General features: G+C 39.0%; 1 protein-coding gene across 1 annotated transcript in view; it reads left to right on the top strand.

The window, feature by feature from the left end:
- The window catches only part of LOC124776644 (sialin), a 316,704-nt gene that overhangs the window by 254,186 nt on the left and 43,111 nt on the right, over positions 1-19,407 (top strand). The gene's annotated exons all lie outside the window — the stretch shown is intronic.

The following is a 19,407-nucleotide window of genomic DNA, read 5'->3' on the forward strand; positions in this document are numbered from 1 at the left end:
TTCCATTTAAGATTTAAAAGCTGCCTCCCACCCCACCCAAGGGCGCGGAGGCTGGGGCTGGGGGTCACGTGTAGTATCATTTGATGTCCCCCTTTGAGCTTACGAACTTGTCTTACCCACTATTTTTACCCGATGTATAGTTTCCGAGATAATCTCATCCGAAACTTCAGATGGACCACCCTGTATAAAATGTCTGTTTTCACTTAATCTCTAATGACAAAATCTGACAGAGAGAATGATAAAATTAAACTGTCCATAAGAAATTCTGACATTGATGTACAATAGATTCATACTTTTGTGCACCAAATTTGTCTGTGGAATTTACGTAAATAATAGGAGTTAGTGTATCTGTGCATCTTAACACAATACCGCTGCGAAATAATATGTCAGGTTAACACAAAAGATGAAGTGAATATACTTAAATGACTAAGATATGGTATCTGGATAAGGTGTTCTGTGACCCAGTTTGGCCCTCCAGTTATTCTACACTGTACAAGTAAATAAACAAACATCGTGTAGCTCCCAGCCTAGTACAAAGCCTTTTTAATTGAGATCGCTTTCAAGCAGTTATCTCGCTTGGCCTCCCAGTGCTGAGCCTTCACATTGGTAGACGATGCTAAATGCAAGGTCACAGAAGCATTCAATATGGCAAAAAGTAAATGTACATTCAGGAAAACAGGATCAGCACCATGCATTTGCCCTGTAGACATAGGTACAGCCAACAAGGTTACCAATGAAAAGTATTGCATTGGAACTGAGTCCACCATAATACAGAATTTATTTGAAGACATTGCTGCTTACAGGAAATTGTTAATAGATCAAAAATTGTTTATGAGGAACTAACTAAACATATTTTAAAAACAAAGGTGATGTGACTTTACCGAACGAAAGCGCTGGCAGGTTGATAGACACACAAACAAACACAAACACACACACAAAATTCAAGCTTTCGCAACAAACTGTTGCCTCATCAGGAAAGAGGGAAGGAGAGGGAAAGACGAAAGGATGTGAGTTTTAAGGGAGAGGGTAAGGAGTCATTCCAATCCCGGGAGCGGAAAGACTTACCTTAGGGGGAAAAAAGGACGGGTATACACTCCCATACACACACATATCCATCCACACATATACAGACACAAGCAGACATATTTAAAGACAAAGAGTTTGGGCAGAGATGTCAGTTGAGGCGGGAGTGAAGAGGCAAAGATGATGTTGAATGACAGGTGAGGTATGATTGGCGGCAACTTGAAATTAGCGGAGATTGAGGCCTGGTGGGTAACGGGAAGAGAGGATATATTGAAGAGCAAGTTCCCATCTCCGGAGTTCGGATAGGTTGGTGTTGGTGGGAACTATCCAGATAACCCGGATGGTGTAACACTGTGCCAAGATGTGCTGGCCGTGCACCAAGGCATGTTTAGCCACAGGGTGATCCTCATTACCAACAAACACTGTCTGCCTGTGTCCATTCATGCGAATGGACAGTTTGTTGCTGATCATTCCCACATAGAATGCATCACAGTGTAGGCAGGTCGGTTGGTAAATCATGTGGGTGCTTTCACACGTGGCTCTGCCTTTGATCGTTTACACCTTCCGGGTTACAGGACTGGAGTAGGTGGTGGTGAGAGGGTGCATGGGACAGGTTTTACACCGGGGGCGGTTACAAGGGTAGGAGCCAGAGGATAGGGAAGGTGGTTTGGGGATTTCATAGGGATGAACTAAGAGGTTACGAAGGTTAGGTGGATGGCGGAAAGACACTCTTGGTGGAGTGGGGAGGATTTCATGAAGGATGGATCTCATTTCAGGGCAGGATTTGAGGAAGTTGTATCCCTGCTGGAGAGCCACATTCAGAGTCTGGTCCAGTCCCAGAAAGTATCCTGTCACAAATGGGGCACTTTTGTGGCTCTTCTGTGGGGGATTCTGGGTTCGAGGGGATGAGGAGGTGGCTCTGGTTATTTGCTTCTGTACCAGGTCGGGAGGGTAGTTGCGAGATGCGAAAGCTGTTGTCAGGTTGTGGGTGTAATGGTTCAGGAATTCCGGACTGGAGCAGATTCATTTGCCGCGAAGACCTAGGCTGTAGGGAAGGGACTGTTTGATGTGGAATGGGTGGCAGCTGTCATAATGGAGGTACTGTTGCTTCTCGAACGCCTGGAATCCTTACCCAGTCTGTTACCCCCGGAAACCATCCTTGTAACCATTGATGTCACTTCGTTATACACAAATATTCCACATGTCCAGGGCCTTGCTGCAATGGAGAATTTCCTTTCACGCCGATCACCTGCCACCCTACCTAAAACCTCTTTCCTCATCACCTTAGCCAGCTTCATCCTGACCCACAACTTCTTCACTTTTGAAGGCCAGACATACCAACAATTAAAGGGAACAGCCATGGGTACCAGGATGGCCCCCTCGTACGCCAACCTATTCATGGGTCACTTAGAGGAAGCCTTCTTGGTTACCCAGGCCTGCCAACCCAAAGTTTGGTACAGATTTATTGATGACATCTTCATGATCTGGACTCACAGTGAAGAAGAACTCCAGAATTTCCTCTCCAACCTCAACTCCTTTGGTTCCATCAGATTCACCTGGTCCTACTCCAAATCCCATGCCACTTTCCTTGACGTTGACCTCCACCTGTCCAATGGCCAGCTTCACACGTCCGTCCACATCAAACCCACCAACAAGCAACAGTACCTCCATTATGACAGCTGCCACCCATTCCACATCAAACGGTCCCTTCCCTACAGCCTAGGTCTTCGCGGCAAATGAATCTGCTCCAGTCCGGAATCCCTGAACCATTACACCCACAACCTGACAACAGCTTTCGCATCTCGCAACTACCTCCCGACCTGGTACAGAAGCAAATAACCAGAGCCACCTCCTCATCCCCTTGAACCCAGAATCCCCCACAGAAGAACCACAAAAGTGCCCCACTTGTGACAGGATACTTTCCAGGACTGGACCAGACTCTGAATGTGGCTCTCCAGCAGGGATACGACTTCCTCAAATCCTGCCCTGAAATGAGATCCATCCTTCATGAAATCCTCCCCACTCCACCAAGAGTGTCTTTCCGCCATCCACCTAACCTTCATAACCTCTTAGTTCATCCCTATGAAATCCCCAAACCACCTTCCCTACCCTCTGGCTCCTATCCTTGTAACTGCCCCCAGTGTAAAACCTGTCCCATGCACCCTCTCACCACCACCTACTCCAGTCCTGTAACCCGGAAGGTGTACATGATCAAAGGCAGAGCCACATGTGAAAGCACCCACGTGATTTACCAACTGACCTGCCTACACTGTGATGCATTCTATGTGGGAATGACCAGCAACAAACTGTCCATTCGCATGAATGGACACAGGCAGACAGTGTTTGTTGGTAATGAGGATCACCCTGTGGCTAAACATGCCTTGGTGCACGGCCAGCACATCTTGGCACAGTGTTACACCGTCCTGGTTATCTGGATACTTCCCACCAACACCAACCTATCCGAACTCCGAAGATGGGAACTTGCTCTTCAATATATCCTCTCTTCCCGTTACCCACCAGGCCTCAATCTCCGCTAATTTCAAGTTGCCGCCACTCATACCTCACCTGTCATTCAACATCATCTTTGCCTCTTCACTCCCGCCTCAACTGACATCTCTGCCCAAACTCTTTGTCTTTAAATATGTCTGCTTGTGAGATGTCTGCTTGTGTCTGTATATGTGTGGATGGATGTGTGTGTGTGTGGGAGTGTATACCCGTCCTTTTTTCCCCCTAAGGTAAGTCTTTCCGCTCCCGGGATTGGAATGACTCCTTACCCTCTCCCTTAAAACCCACATCCTTTCGTCTTTCCCTCTCCTTCCCTCTTTCCTGATGAGGCAACAGTTTGTTGCGAAAGCTTGAATTTTGTGTGTGTGTTTGTGTTTGTTTGTGTGTCTATCAACCTGCCAGCGCTTTCGTTCGGTAAGTCACATCACCTTTGTTTTTAGATATATTTTTCCCACGTGGAATGTTTCCCTCTATTATATAAACATATTTTAAAGATAATTCAGGACTACAATACCTTGTCAGAACTGGGCATTCCTCTGTAAAGTGTTGCTACCTTATACCATTCTCAAAACCAGCAAAGGAAAGCTGGAATTTTATAGTCTTGTCAGTGTTTAAATCTGTTAGACATAGTGCACAATCTAAGTTGGGGCAAAAAACTGGTCACAGCCTTTTCAAAGGACTTGACACAGCATTATCCAGTAGTAGTTTAGGAAAAGTGCAGAATTTCGAAACAGGAATGGCCAAATGGATTTTGACCCCTGCTCATTCTAAATGTATTTCCCATGACGTCTCTACTATAAATAGAGTGAGGAGTCAGTCACTTTTTTCAGCTTTAGTCACCCTTTATTTAAATGCTGTAAAATGTTTTTATCACTTTTTAAATTTTTGTTGTCTATTTCAGTGATTTTGGGTCTTTTAGGAAGAGAATAAATTATTTACTTTTGTCTTCAAGTTTCTGTTTTTACGAGGTTCATCTAGAAAGTAAGTTCTGAACACATCCAGGGATGGCACAAGTAGATGGATAGGAATGAGCATGTGGAGGAGTAGAGAGGAGGAGGAGATATATGGGAATAATGCAATGCAGTTTGTCCTGTGATGGCGGGGTTACTGCAGGGTGCGAGGACAAAATGGATGCTCTGGTATTGTCTCCCCCAAACTACAATATTCATGCAGTTATCTGATTTTTGCACACTCAGAACTGTAAGATTCATGCAGTTATCAGATTTTTCACACTCTTAGAAACAATCCCCAGCAGTGATCCATCACAAAAATTATGAGTGACAGTATGGTCAGACAATGGTGCACACAATTTGCTGAAGGATAAACCAGTATTTGTGAAGACTGTAGTGACTGACCACCCCATATGACGCCTGAATTGATGGAAAGTGTATAGCAAGCATTTTGCAGAACCAGCACTTCACTATTTGGTTTCCATAAAGTGTATGCTAGATGGGTGCAACAACTGACAGATGAACAAAAAAAATCAAATGTGTGGCCACACTGCTGACATTCCTGCAGCACACAGAGAAAAGTGATGAGTTTCTCAACCTCATTGTTACTGGGGATGAAACGTGGGTATCAAACCTCATTGTTACTGGGTATGAAACGTGGGTGTCACATGCCACACCAGAAGAAAAATAACAATCCATGTATTGGCAGCATAGTTGTTCACCTGTGAAGACGAAATTCAGACAGACAGTCTCAAAAAAGTCATATGCACTGTCTTCTGGGATTGACTTGGTGTCCTGTGTGAGTTTTTACCATGAGGGAGACCATAAATGCTGATCGGTATTGTCAGGCACTGAAAAATCTGAGGTCAAAGATCCAGAACAAAAGACATGGGGTGTAGACAAGAGGCATGATGCTAGTGTATGACAATGCAAGACCCCATACAGACGATGTGTTGAAACAGGTTGGATGGGAGGCCTTCAACCGTCTGCCCTACAGCCCCAACCTTGTGCCAGGTGATTTTCATCTCTTGAAGCGTTTTCTGACAGGAAGATGTTTCCATGATGGCACTGAGTTGCAGACTGAAGTGACTTTATCGCCCTGGATATTGGCGGCAGATTCCTATGACATGGGCATTCAGTTGATGGTGAACTCTGAACGTTAAATGCGTCAACAATGGTGGTGTCTGCTGAGAAGTAGCAAGTGGATCTATGTAAATATTCCCATAAATATTTCTTACTTAGTGATGTTTTCGTTTTCTTCATTGGTCATCAGAACTTACTTTTTGGATGCTCCTTGTATGTTCATTCATACAACTTTCTGGAATGCTCCAGTGATGAAAGTAGATAAAATCTAACCTTAGTTCCTTCTGAAATTTGAGACAGGTTGTTTCTTTTTCACTTTTTGAGCGTTTTTATATTTTGCATAACTGTTATTAGTGGCAAACTTTGTCTGTTACAACTGTTTCTATTTTTACTATTAATAAAATGTTGCAGGCGAATCTGTTCTAATTTCGCTTTAGTAACAAAACTGCTACATTGATACTATGTTCAATTTTGACAGTAAATTGAATGAAACAACAACTTTTCTGTTACTGGTAACTATTGAAAATAAATGTTTTGAGATGGGGAAATGAAAATTTCTTTGTGACTGGCTTGAGAAGGCAGACAGTTTGAAAAGTAAAGTCTCTGCATGGTGGATAAACGTCAATGTCAGTTAACTATTTTGCAGTGTTTGTGCTTTATCAGTTAATTTTGAGACAAATGGTTTTCAGGTAATTTTTTAGCACTCACTTTCAATAAAATTTAAGTGAAATTTTGAAATTAAATGTGGACAACATCAGTTACATGTAGAATTTTCGACCACACAACCATCAAGTTTGATATGTTTGCCAACAATACAGACCTTAAGTACCAAGGATAGTTCTGATTTGAACAATGAAAACAGTAATTTCCACTTACACTATGGATTCATCAAAAGATATTTGTAAAATTTTTAAGGTGTTCCTTGATAGTGTTCCTGAACATTTTTCGCTTTCTTCTAAGAAACTGAGATACCTACTAACTGATGGACCGCCACCATATTTCTGGAAACATTGTTAGAACAAGCACGTTCATCATATTACACATTGAATTTTGAGGAAACTACCAATTTCGAGGGTTCATTAGTTTTTTAATTACCTTGTCGCTGGTCATCAGCTCTGAACAGTCTGTGGACCCCCGACTAGTTGATAAACTCTTCTTCTTTCTGTCCAAGAATTCTGTTAATATCCAAAACCAGAACTCAACAGCTCTGATTTGTATGAAGGCTTTCATTATGCCTTTTATTACAAGTGCAATCTGAACTCAATCAGTTAGATACTTCTACCATGAACTAACTCCAAGCTTCTAAATCAAAACCCAAAAGTATATACATCAGCTTTTACATTATTAATCTTCTGGTCATTGGTATTCCATGATGGCATGTTTTATGCAGAGATTCTTTGCTGCCACCAATCTCTGTGCCCATCATGATGCATTCACCACTTTAACATTCATGGATTGGCACAAAGCTCATGCAGAAGATCTCAGAAAATAACAAAACACACAAAACAGGACCTGCTCATTAACAAATCTTCCAATGAAATAATTAAACCTTTAACCTCTGTACAATGTTTGTAGGTGAACAAATGAACTGATCTTCTGCTAACAGCGCTTTTCATTTATATTCAAAATTGGAACTTAATTTCCCCCTCAATGAACAAAATGATTTATTTCAGAAACTTTGGCCACAAAACATTTGGGAAATCTTGTACCCTCATACCTGTCACCCCCTTGTAAATGAACAAGCATTTGACTACTAATCAGTTTCCACCCATAATAATCCAATGTGAAAATAACTTAAGTTAATTGTAAGCTATAAATTGCACTCTGGCCAGTGTCTCTTTCTGTTTCCATTTTAGACTAATCACAAGTCTGTATGCAGCATATATAAAATCATGTATAACCATAAGTGGTTTTACTGTTGTCTAGAATCGCTAAATGAACCAGATAAATCATCAATGCAACTATTAGAAACATATAATCGTCGTTGTCCTATGTACTGCAGTAGTTCCAAGCTATCAGAAAACAAGTTACCACATTTGGTCTTGAAAGTTTCACTAATACTATTCCCCTCAAAATGTATTCAGATTAAAATTATCTGCGCATGGAAAAAATACAAATCATACTGCAGAATTAGAGCAACCCCCTATAAATTACAAAATTCTACAACCTTGAAAGTTACACAAAGATTTATCTTCCCTGATGACCCATCAGTAGGTATAGGTTAATACTCTAGATTATCTGGTACTTTACGATAAGACCTTCATAGAAAGGTCAAAGTTTTATCCAATGTCATTGCTCACAATTCCCATGACTGCTCTGGTATTCCTTGTTACCAAGATCTTTACTATCAGCTTCTACATCAACCTCACTATCCATGCCTTAAGTGGTCTTCATGCTACGACAATTTCAGTCATATTCAACAACCAAGGACAGTCTCTCTTCCAAGTGGTGCAGTCTCCAAGTACACTTCAACTTATACCCAATCACGACTTTTTGGATACGCCAACCGTTTTAAACCAAACTTTAAAATAAACTCAATTAGTTCACTTTCCAACAGAACATAACATTTGAAAGTTGCATACAAAGACCCACAGAGGCACCTTTAATACCTTAAGCTTAGACAACAAGCCACCCCTTTCCTGGGGCCTCCTTCCAGAACCTACTCCTTCATAGCTCTATAACAGTGCGGTATTACAGATTGTCTCTTCCCTACATCTGTCTTTTCTCTTATATTTCCTAGGTGCACAACATAAGAATATTTATGACTTTTCACACTTTTCTGACTCAGCTGAGTAATTAATATATCCTTCCATAATTAACAAATTTCTCAGATTTTGCAACATACTAATTATACTACACCATTTTGAAACAAAAAATGGTTCAAATGGCTCTGAGCACTATGCGACTTAACTTCTGAGGTCATCAGTCGCCTAGAACTTAGAACTAATTAAACCAAACTAACCTAAGGACATCACACACATCCATGCCCAAGGCAGGATTCGAACCTGTGACCGTAGCAGTCGCTCGGCTCCAGACTGTAGCGCCCAGAACAGGCATTTTGAAACATATGAGGATTATTATTACTCTTCTTTTAGTCAATAATGAGGGCTCTTAAGTCTTGCAACACTGTACGTGCCTTATCCTTTCCTGTCTCGAGTCAGCTGAAATGGCTGCTTTTTGGTGCAGCATCTTAGTTGTTAAGAATGGTCCCTCATATAAAGGGTGAAATATACCTAAAATTTTTACACTTTTCGGCTCTTTTTATGACTCGTAATGAAAACTAAATCCCTTACCTTATACTGTATGAGTACATCTTTCTCCCATCTATTTTTTTCTTCTCTCAGCCCCTCTTGTTAGAAAATTATTCACATTGTTACTCAGTAACCCCCATGCACCAGCATCTCCTTGGCCATTTGACCCACTTCAGGAGTGATTCTCCTTCTTTTAACTCTCCTACTGTTTCCAATGAGGATACCTTTCTAAGTGAATGTGGCAACTCATTTAATACCCTTGCAAATTTTGTCACCTTGTCTGTTGGTTTCTAATGTCTATCCATGCAGTAAGTCCGACAATGTCTGCCCACCTTACACATGACCTGCCCTGCTGTATTACTTTGGGGCTGAAATTTAGAAATTAAGATATGGTTCACACCTGCCCACACCAAAAATTCTTTATAAGATATGGTTCACGCCTTCTCACACCAAAAATTCTTTAAACAATTGGCCAGAAACTGTGTTCCATTATCCAACATCACGTTTCTTGATTTAGTCATATTTTTAAAGTGATCTCATAATTTCATTACAATATTATGAGATGTTGCCTTTCTTATTGGGTATAATTTTGCTAGTTTGGCTCAGCATTCCAATACCAAAAATATATACATCATTCCCCTCAGCCCCATCATTCCGCTCAGCCCCTAGGCAGAGGACCACAAAAGTCCATGGCCAATATATCCCACAAATTATGTGGAATGATGAGATACAATGTAGTGTGCACACACCAATAGTTTGTACTTCAATGTTCTGACACATCTCACAGGATCTCAGGATTTTTCTAACTAGATGATTCATATTCTTAAAGTAGTGAAATTTGTTCATGTGCATGACACACTTTTTTTGGGCTGAAATGAGCAAATCTGATATGTACTTACAAAGTCATTAAATGAATGCTATTTTGTGGGATGAATAGTAACTATCTTTATGCATTGTTTTTCCTATGAAACAATATTCCTTTGTACAATTTCCAGTTGTTAGTCATATCAGTATGGTTCCTGGGCAGGGCATCAATTCATAAATGTGGCTGTCTAGTTTTTGTTCATGCATTTACTTTCAGAAAATAAACAGCAAATTTTCATTTTTGTTTGATCGAAGACCTACAAGTAGTCAAGACAGAGCATCACATATTATGTTATCTTCTCCCTACATATATTTGATAGTAAAGAGAAACTGCTGTAGAAAGAGAGCCCAGTGTGTTCGCCTACTGTGTTGAAGTTTTCTCTTTAACAGAAATGTCAATACACTATAGAATGCATGTATTACTGTCTCATGTCCCATTAGTAGGTATTTAAGTTTTTTGAAAGCCCACACTACTGATAATGTTTCCTTTACTGTAATGCTACAATTTCATTCTTGTTGAATGAACATTCTACTAGTGAAAACTATTGGTTTTCCTTTCTAATGTGTGATCAGTCACATCACATATTCCTTCATGGCAGTTTATATCCCATCTCCATACAGTGTTCTTTTTTAATAACCTCATCAGATGTGGCGCATTAAGCACTGAGTTGACAAGGAGTTTTTTGTAGAGTCCCATCAGCCCAAATAATGACTTGAATTATTTTTTTGTTAGTTGATTCTAGGCACAGTCTTATCATACCCGCCTGTGTAGTTCAAGCTTAATGCCCAAAGTATGTACAACATGTCCCAAGAACTTAACCTTGTTTCTCCCAAATTGCAATTTTGACAATTTAGTGGCGACATCCTGGAATCTTAATCTTATGAAAAATTCATCCAATGTTTGCATGTGTTCTTCCTATGTGGTGGATGTTACTACGATGTCATCAACATACAACAACAATTTACTTCATAGCTCAATGCCGATTGCTTTATCCAAATGGTAGCATTTGGAATTGGTACAACCTCCCTTCAAACAGGAATGCCGTATACTTCGTGAATCTTCATGTAAGGCAATCTGCCAATAACTGGGTACCAGGTCCATTGTGCTGATTTACTTTAATCCTTCAAACTTTGCTAGCAGTTTCTCTATTATAGGTGGCTATACCTTTCTGGCTCCATTATTCTACTTACAGTTTGTGTATCCAACACTATACGTACATTCCATCTGGTGCAACTACTAATGGATTGTTGTAACAACTATTGGACATTTCTAATATGTTTCATTGTAACATTCTTTCAATTTCTTTATGTACTAATGGCTGAGTCAATACTGTATGGAGTAGGTCTAACATAAAATGGGCAGTGTGGTTTAATCTTCAACCTACAAAAAAAGTCTTTAATAGTGCCTGAGCATGTAGAAAATACTTTTATATGTCTACATAATAAAGAAATATATCCATCTCGTCATGAATGCTTAGATTCTTTGATTTGTTAACGTTATCAATTGTAACTGTTTCATTGATTTGTTCCATGTCTACAACCAATTGTTGCCTGACATCCTGGTCTAGAGCAGTTTCTGTCACTAAAGTGACTCCTAATCTGGCTGTGTTGATTTGCTCAAAATGTACGACAGCTAAATCCTCTTGTTGTCCATATGTGAATGTCACTGTTCTATTTTGGAAGATTAACAATACACTATTGTTTGACAATCAGCCTATGCCTAAAAGATAGATACCTTTAAACCATCCACAACAAGCATCACATGTTCAAATGTGTTTAATGTAAACATAACAATTAATTTTGCATTTACCGGTTTGTGTGTCATGTCTGTTGCCCTGTTATCTTCATTCCTGTGACTGGTAACTGAGGGAAAGCACCCAACAAATTATTTCACTGTAAGAAATAGTAACCTACCACTGTTATGTCACTACCAGAATTTAAAAGTAACTTCTACACTTAGTTTACTTACAGTGCATGTTTATTTTGGTGTCATATATTATTTTGTTTCTGTGTTATCTATCTGTAGTAAGACATCTATTATAAATGAACAGATCTTTTCTAATAACACATGTTCATTTATATTCAAAGTTGGCATAGGTTTCTCCTTCAATCGATGAAATTATTTTGGCCACAAAACGTCTGGGAAATATACTCTCAAACAATGTTGAAGATAAAAAAAACTATTACAAACAAGCATTACATTTTGGTAGAGAATAAGCATTGCATGACAACATGTCAGCTACGAACTTTCTTTATTGGCAAAGCATATGATGAAATGTTACATCAAAAATTATGTGAAACTCTTTCCGAAGCTATACTGTCCCTAAAAAAATGCTTTATGCTAGGCTCAGATAGACATAATGCCAATAAAATGTTTTTAGGCTTTTAGAAAGTGATGCCCAGAAGACCCGATGCAAACAACTTACAAACACTGGAACTTGCAACATTCATACAATGCATTATGCATGTGTAAAGGCTTTAAGTGTTCAGGTGAAGAAGCATACTAATATGTGATCAATATTTACCATTGTCTTGATGGTTGGCGTGTTCATTGTGAGAAACTGAAAGGAATTCAGTGTAAGCTTAATATTCCACATCACAAGCTTTTGAGGCATACAGGCACAAGATGGCTTACTTTAAGATCTTAAACCAACAGGATTTTGAAACAGTGGTATGGTATTCAGTTTCTTAAGCATGTACCTATAAAAAATAATTCAGTTTCTGTTCGGTCCTAATCCTATAAGGGCAGACAAATGGAAATGAGACAGAAAGCCAAAAGTAAGTACACTGTTAATTATTTCAAAAGTAATTGCCATAACTATTAATACATTTATTCCACTGTAAGAGAAGATGGTCAATGCCTTCACTGAAAAATGTTTGCGGTTGCCCGCTATGACGCTGTTTACCTTTGTTAGTTTATATTTCATTGACACAATAAACAAACCACACAGTGGTGTAATACCATGTATTTATAAGTCCAAAAGTAAAAGTGTCACAATAAAGTAGATGAAATTGACTTATCTTTTTATTGGCTTCAGTGTCCAGTGGAAGTATGGTGCAATCCTCTGTGATAGGTCCAGGGTTGTTGAATAAGTCTGCTTGGAGTCTCAATTTTTTCTATTAAATCAGAGGTTCCCAAACTTTTGTTTGTCACGCCCCCCTTCGGCCAAAAAGAAAACTTCCGTGCCTCCCCCCTCCCAAAAAAATATAGAGATTTTTATTAATTATCAAGAGACTATTGAAAAATTTGTGATGGTGACGTCATGTAACATGGTGGGCTGTTAATGTATCGAGTCGCAGTTATTACGTCATCAGTCTAGTCTAGTGATTATAAGCCACTCCTAAAGCAAAGAAAGTCCTGGTAAACAAGGAAAAAGAGTTGCGACCTTTGCGGATTAGTGGATGCGGGCCATTATTTTAAGTTGAGTGTAGCTTATTACTTTCACTCATTACCAAAAATAGTCACTCAGTCACGGTGCTAACGAACATCACTGATTTGTACGCCTATAGCGCTCCCCATTGTCATTGCGCATAGGTTGGCATTTATGTCAGCGACGACAGTTACCGAACAGTGACAAAGGCCCAATTCCCAGAACCAGACAAAAAATAAAAAAAATAAGTTTCACGAAATAATTTTGCAGACCACTCAGACCTTTAAAAAATATGAATAAAACAACTTCCTTACCTTGATTACATTCCCTTGCTGCACACCATTTCTTCACCAGTATACGATTTTAGGACTACTCTTCGCTTGCCATATCTAGGATAAACTTTCGCTGTGTCTTCATCCAGAAGAAATACTATTATTAGTTGCAGTGACATACCACACATAACATCAGAATCCATAAGGATCACATGCAGTATTTATATTTAAATCAGATTCACTACGTTTATTTTATATTGTTTCTTCAAAATAGTTTTTTGTAATTTTACAGTATTACCTACATGTAAGGATAGTTAGGAGGAAAATAACAAGTTCTCTTATAATGTAACGTATTTATTATAAAAATATTATTTCCACTCACATATGGCAAGAAACAAACAAATAAACCAATGTGAAGGATCAACTTCCATATTTTTTACAAGATTTTGAATTTTTGGCTGAATAGTAGAAACTGCGCAACGTAAATCATTGGCAATACTGAGTTTGCTATTAAGCTTATTTTTTATCGCCACTACCGCTGAAAATGCTCTTTCGCACAAATAAGTAAATACAGTTTCAGTGCTTGTTCTGCTGTGCTGGGATACACTGTGAGATATTTCACCCAAAATAAAGGCTTATCCATCTTCTCAAAGTCATACTTCGCTGCAGAATCATTTTTAATTTCTGAGACTTCCTCTTGTAGGCTGTCTGGCAACACACCCATGTCAACGTGAAATGGATCCGTCGCTAACCTATAATAAATTTTATCATCACAACTGTTACAGAAGTATTGTTCGAATTCATCAATGACGTGCTGCAAATGGTTCGATATTTTACTCTTAGTATCAGTATCCTTAAAATCGTTTTGAAATCGGGCTTCTTCCAGGATTCCAAACAATCTGGGAAAGCAGGAATAAGTGCAGGCTAAAATTTTATGTTTCCATAGTTGCAACTTATCAGTAAATACTTTGATGGCATCCAGATGAAAAATTATGTTTGACTCTCCACCTTGTAATTTCAAATTGAATGTGTTTAAAGATTCGAAAATATATGACAGATCAGCCAATGCAACATGAACACCGGGCTTTCTAAATTCCATATACAATTCAGTTTGTTTGTTATTTTCCAAAAACTGCATCACTTGTCTCGAAGTTCAAATAATGTTCCTAGCATATTTCCTTTTGAGAGCCAGCGTACTTCTGTATGAAATAAGTGTTTTATATTCTGCTCTCAAGTCTTCACAAAGAGCTGCAAATAACCTGGAATTTAACGTACTCTTTTTAATATGATTCACAATTTTGATGCACAGTTTCAAGACATCGTTGAGTTCCTTTGGAAGTGTCTTAGCTGCCAATGCTTGACGGTGTATTACACAGTGGATAGCAGTAACACTAGGGTTTTTTTCTCTGGCCGTCTGCACGAATCCTGAGCAACATCCAAGCATTGACAGGGCGCCATCTGTGCATATGCCTATCAGTTTCTGCCATGATAACTCATTTTTACAAAAGAATTCAGAGACGGCTGCCATTATATGAATTGCTTTTGAAGTTGACTTTAACTCCGTAGAAAACAGCAACTCTTCTTTAATTGCTTCATTTTCTATATAGCGAACGAAAGCTAGCAGTTGGCAACAATTCGCAATTTGCAACATCGGTACTCTCATCTCATTGTATTGCGAAAAACTGCGATTGTTTGATGGCCATAACTAATTGATTTTGTATGTCTTCACCCATATCATCAATTCGACTTTTCACAGTATTGTCAGAAAGCGGTATTTGTGAAAGTTTTTGTTTACTTTCTGACCCAAGAACAATATCAGCAACTTTCAACAAACAGGATTTAACTAGTGTCTCTCCGATAATGTGACTTTTCTTGGTCCTTGAAATAAGTAGCAATAACTCATACGAGGCTTCCAGTACCTTTTCTGATGTCTGAGCGAAGGATCCAGCAGTGTCCAACTTCATTCGTTTCAAATTATCGCATTTTGCAGCAAAAAATTCCTTCAGCTTCTCTTTCAATGCACCATGCTTTGCCCACAAATGGCGTTCCAGACGAGGTGGTCTCGTGGAATCATTTCTCAATACCTCATAGCAAATAACACATCGCGGCAGGTCAACACCATATTTTTGTATAGAAGCAAAACCGTATTTGATGTAATCATCATTATATTTACGTTTTTTCACGACACTCATGGTGAAGTAAAAAGAAAACAAGAAGTTAACAGTGTAATTTCGCACTAACACTGATTTTACTGAGGCACAACTGTGAAAGATTCAATGTGATTTCAGCAAAATCCAATTCATCAGATGTGTCAACAACTGCAAGCAACCAACTGAAATAAAGGAAAGCTACTGTCGTCTGTTGGCACCTCGGATGACTGGCTGTGAGGAGTGGGGCAAAGAACGGGGAAGCACAGCCACAGCGCACGTAGTCAGTGCACAGTCTGTCTGCAACCTGTTGGCTGAGCAGGGCGGAAACAGCCCACAGGCACCCTAAGAATTTGCTAACTGTTCTGTGGTGCTGTTCTGAGCAGTGCAGCCTGGGGTTTTATGCGAAAATCGTTTTCGTGCCCCCTATCTTTCATTATTTATAAATGAAACGTTATAAGTTTTGAGATAACATCAATGAATTGGTTGTCAAATTTCACAGTAATTAAGTAAGGTCATGGATACACCTCATACATCGCTGGAAACTGTGCACAGTGCCAAGCAGTTACCTCTGTACTCGTGCCAAAAGAAGCCATTATTGCAGCAAAGAACGTACACTAATTTCAAACGAAATTATGCCGTATTTCAAAAAGGCAGAAGAAAAATAACTGTTTTGTCAGATACGTAATCCGAATGAAAGAGCTGTAGTAAAAAAAAGCCTCGCTAATGGACTTCATTGTCTACCTAGCTGGGTTATGTTTCATTGTTAGAAGTCACGCCAATGTTTCCAGAACGGCGTGAAGTACCCTGCTCAGAACGAACACTTGTACTAGTTTCGCATTTATGTCGTGCACATTTTTCTGGTGACAAAGGGCGTAACCCTGGCGTACAAATTACGAACCCGCCAGTTCATTTGAAGCATATACAGTCTATTAAAGTCACTGTAATCGCATCACACGGGGATCCGCAGGTTGACAGGATAATAAAACGGCATTTTTGCAGTTATGCAGTATAAGTGATTATTACACTGATGAACATAGCCTACTACGGCTAAAAGTTATAACATGATTATGTTCAGTTCATGTGTACAAATGTACAGAATAGTTAATACCTGACTTTTCTGTTTTCCAATTGTCAGAAGTAAGTTGTTTACAAATCTGATATATTAGAATTAACGCATACCGCCATCATAATTTTGAGTCTCTGTGTGTGACATTCCAAGCGTGACATTCTAAACGTGATCTTCAAAAGCTGTATGTCCTAGGATAGGTTATTGAGATAGGATTGTGGGAAGTGGGACGCCAAACGATTGCATTTAGCACTATAATCTATCATTAATACCCGCACATTCATTTTTATTAAAATATCGATATTAAAAAGAAATATTAGGTTTATACTGCTAACTCCACCCGTGCCCCCCTTGCAACATCATCACGCCCCCCCAGGGGGGCGCGCCCCCCAGTTTGGGAACCCATGTATTAAACCATGATGTTTGTTGTTCTCTCATTGTTACATAAAGTCATTTTCCATAACATCGCAGTTCAACATCAAAATTAACAGTTCGACATCAAAATTAACAGTTCGACATCAAAATTAATGTATTGGAGAACTTTTTATGCTTCACTGTTGTTACACGTGTCCAAAGAACATCACAGGTGTAGCCGCTAAACTATTCGAGTTACAGCTGCTACACCTGGCATTGTTCAAACCATAATATAGAGCAACAGAATTTCTCGGTCTTTCTAGAACATTCTGTTGTTAAAATACATTTCACATAGTTTATTTAGTTAAAGATTTTTAAGACAGATTTATTTAGTTAAAGATTTTTAAGACAGATACGTAATGATAAAAGTTTGAACATTTGTAATAATTGAGTTTTCATATTTCCTGTTAAGATGTTACATCTATTTGCAACATATAAAAGATACGTTTTGAATGATACTAGGAATGACCATTAAAAATAACATAAATATTGTAGTTTGTTTCGAATTAGATTTTCTGATAAATTAGGGAAAACTAATTTTAACTACTTTTCAAAGTGCTTCTCTGCGTGGTCTAATCTATCAGTATGTAAATAAAATTTACAATCACAAAAATTTTGTGTTCAATATGTAACTAAGTTCGAAAGTATCCATAGAAAAGTTTATATAATTTGACAATGAAAACAAGTTCAAATGTTTCTGGAATTTGAATGGTATCGTAAACTTCACGTATTTAGAAAAAGGTTCTGTTAGACCTTGTTCTGCTATAATACAGAAGCATGATTATACCCAAAAAATGCACGTATTCATCCAAAGCAAATCTATGGCCATGAATTTCTTTCTTCAGGATGTCAAAAATATGGAAATCACATGGGGAGAGATCGGAACTGTATGGCCTGCTCAAATGTTGCCAAGGTTGTTTCATTAAGCTGCAGAAGTTCCACTGGAAAGCCTTTACATATCTGCCAAACAGTCCCAATTTTGTTCCCATGTGATTTCCATATTTCTGGAGCCCTCAAGAAATATGTTCTTGTCCACCAATTTGATTCGGATGAAGAGATGCACACTCAAGTAGAATCATAGTTCTATAGGCAACTGCTAATATCTTTCCCTGAAGGCTTTGACCATCTTGTGTCACAATGGGACAAATGTATTAACAATTATGGTATTTACTTTTGAAATAATAAACAGTTTACTTACGTTTTTCCTTGTGTCTCATTTTCATTTGACTCCCCTTATGCGATGCCAATGTGAATGCTTAAAATAAAAACTTCAATGAAAGCAAAACTTCATTTCATAATTTCATCTTCAGAACTATTCAGTAAGTTCACACAAAGTTTTCAAAGCCAAACACCTTTGATGCACAAGTTGTATGCACAAATAGGAAACATATTTCAAACCTTCAGAAAATCCAGGATGTAATGAAACAAGCTAAGCTGCAACCACTGTGCTGCATTCTACATGGGCATGACAACCAACAAGCATCCTGTTGACATGAATAGCCACTGACAAACTGTGGCCAAGAAACAATTGGACCACCCTGTCACTGAGCATCCCACCCAACACGACATCCTTCATTTCAGTGACTGCTTCACAGCCTGTACTATCTGGATCGTTCCCACCGACACCAGATTTTATGTGTACTCTCCCTGCAATATATCCTACATTCTCGTAATCCCTCCTGGCCACAACCTTCATTAGTCATTGTTCTTACCCATCCAGTCCCTTCCCTGTTCCTATTCCGGCACTACACAGCCTTCTATTCCACCAACGCACACAGTCTTTTTACTTCTCTCCTTTTCCGCTAAATCTGCCGTCTGTCCCCTCTGTCTAAGCTCCCAACTCCACCCAGCTGCCCCACTCTCCACCTCATCCCTGCACACTCCCAGCAGCACTTTACCATCCCTGACACCTACTCTGCTATCCTTCCCCTTCCCCATTTCAGCCTCCCCCTTACCCCCACCCAACTGCCTCTCCCGTAATGCCCTGCTGATCGCAATCTGGCTCTAGCTACCGAAGATTGTGGTCATATGTGTGTGAGTTGCAAAAATGAGAAAAATTTTACCTTTTAAGATAACGATCATAATTTCATAAAAAGGTTTTTCTCAGTTCTTAGCCATTATAGTATATATTCAGCTTCTTACTAGAGCGTATATCGACAAAATAATATTTTCTGATATTTTGCAGCAGTGGTGGCTGTTGTTTCTTTTTTTAACAATAGAAGTACACCTCCTTTGAAAATATGTCCTTCTGTAGCCCAGTCTACTATCAGAAAAAAAATCATTACTAAAGTCGTGGAATACACAAGTTTATTAAAAAAAAAATTGAACATTAACAAGCCAATGATGTTATTTACAATGCTGTGTTCTCACAGGCGAAAATGATAATTCAGGCTATTTACAACTTAGAGTTTCTCCATTGCGTCTGCCTCACAATGTTCCACCAAACAACTGAAATACA

This window comes from Schistocerca piceifrons, chromosome 2 (genome assembly GCF_021461385.2).
Source record: "Schistocerca piceifrons isolate TAMUIC-IGC-003096 chromosome 2, iqSchPice1.1, whole genome shotgun sequence".
NCBI lineage: Eukaryota > Metazoa > Arthropoda > Insecta > Orthoptera > Acrididae > Schistocerca > Schistocerca piceifrons.